Genomic DNA, 2275 nt, shown 5'->3' with positions numbered 1-2275 from the left:
TTGATGATATGAATCTGGGCAGCTTTCTAGATACTACATCCCAAAATTGTTGCAGTTGTGAGATGTGGGTCAAATCATCATGTCTGATTCTAAGTAATCAATGTCCGACAAATCGGTTGCCCGGGGAAAACCACTCAGACATTATGATACAATGGTACTTTGTCTATATCAGCACGCTCTTGGTATGAGTAGAAGGATATCTCCACTTAATTTCTACAGGACGTGTTTTCACCAAGGCTAGGAGTTGCCACAAAAACTGTACACATCATGTGGTCGTGTGCCTCTGCCGCACTGCTACATCAACCATTTATACGCACGAATCGCTTTGTTTCTGTAATGCCAGCTAGCAATCAGTCAAAATGCCTATGTAGCAACGACAGTAGTGAGTCTGATTTTAGTAGTACTGATAGTAAATGTCTAGTGCTTTTTGCAACAAGAAGTCAAGACAAGTCAGACCAACCAACACCACCACCACCAAAGGCAATGAAGGTCATGGATAAAGATGCAGTGCCAAACAAGCTTGAAGGAAAACAACAAAGTCTGTTTGCTCTTGTTAGCAAAACAAAATTTCTGGCTGAGCCTAGAACTAGCAACTGTCCTGCTAAAAGCAAGGCCTCCCTGTAAATAGGAAAACAAGTGATGCAGCCTATGACGCTGAAAGCGACGAAGACAATTTGTCCCAAGCTGGAAGGACCGATTTCCATGGCTCGAGCTGTGTATAGAAGCAGTAGGAAGTGATGGCAACGTAAGCCCTGATTTTATGAGATGTACATTGTGCTTTAAGCATTCATTGTATGCAGACAACACAACGTCACTTTTTCGTTGGTTCAACAAACTTTAGAATAACCCCATTATGAAGCACAGCGTTTCAAAACATGTAACTTGTGTCCACGCTGAGAAGATGAGCCTTCAAGCAGTACCAGTAGAGGCTGAAACTACAGCAATTGGGTCAAGTCTTTTTCGTCTTCATGAAGAAGAACGACAACGCTATAAGTCATTGTTCCGCACAGCATATGCTGTTGCCAAAAGGATGTAAACCTTTTCGAGATTACGAATATATATGAAAGCTACAACTTCTTAACGGTGTTGATTTGGTCAAAAATTACTTGCATGAAAAAGCTGCCGCCAACTTTATCAAGTATGCTGCTGATGAGATAAGGCTGATGCACTAACTCAAAGTCGCTACGTGTCAGTAACAAGTGATGGATCGACTGATTTGACGGTCGTAGAGCAAGAGGTCGTCATGGTGCGCTACCTTTACTTTCCCAGCTGTCAGCCTGTAACGAAGTTGACTGCATTGGTAGACCTTGAACACGCAAATGCCGACGGAGTGTATTCAGCTTTCCAGATAGGCCTACAACATGTTATCAATACAGTTAGTGATGAATTTTCCTGTGCTCTAGCTATTGTTTGTGGTGATTTCTATAGTGCCGCAGTCATGATGGGGGCTCGCAATGGTGTTTTAAGGCAAAGCTGACCAGAGACCATCCCTGTGCAACAACAGTGCACTGTGTTGCACACAAACTTGAGCTATAGCTGTTCTTGACGCTGCTAGAGAATTGCCGTATCTCCATGAGTTTGAGGCAACTGCGAAAGATGATATTAAGCTTTATCACTATTCTCCTAAACGGCGACGAGAGCTGCAACGAGTTGCAAATACACTCTTTGAAGATCTCAAATCATTCTCTGACATCAAGCAAATCCGATGGATTGTTAGCAAGGAGCGAGTAGGGCGTGCGATCTCTGCCAAAGCTACCACAACGCAAACAGACCGAGGTACCACAACGCAAACAGACGTCAGTAGCGCAACGCAAACAGACGTCGGTTGCATGCACAACGCAAACAGACCTCAGTAACACAGCGCAAACAGACGTCGGTTTCGCAACGCTAACAGAATTAATTAAGTTCCGTGCACAAAGCAAACAGAGGTTGCAAGTAGAAGCTGCAGAAGTTAATTTTTTTGAGCTGTCAATGCGTATTGATAGTGACGCGTAGTCACTTTAGAGAACAAGTCTAGAAACAATTTGAGAAAAATGATGGGTATGTAGGGATGGGTATGTGAGTGAGGCGCTACATAGCCTGGCTGACAAAAGTGAAATGTGACTCGTTTCATATACGACGTAACTTCTGAGTCTACCTAAGTGTCAGCTTTAGTAGTCTGGCTACCATCCGGACCGTTTACAATCTAGCGTTAGGTGGCTGGTTCTGAGATTTCTTACTGAGCTATAAATGACATCTGGATAGGACGGGTTTGGATACTTTGTATGGGCGGCCA

This window comes from Corticium candelabrum, chromosome 10, assembly GCF_963422355.1.
Source record: "Corticium candelabrum chromosome 10, ooCorCand1.1, whole genome shotgun sequence".
NCBI lineage: Eukaryota > Metazoa > Porifera > Homoscleromorpha > Homosclerophorida > Plakinidae > Corticium > Corticium candelabrum.
This window is presented reverse-complemented; position numbering follows the sequence as displayed.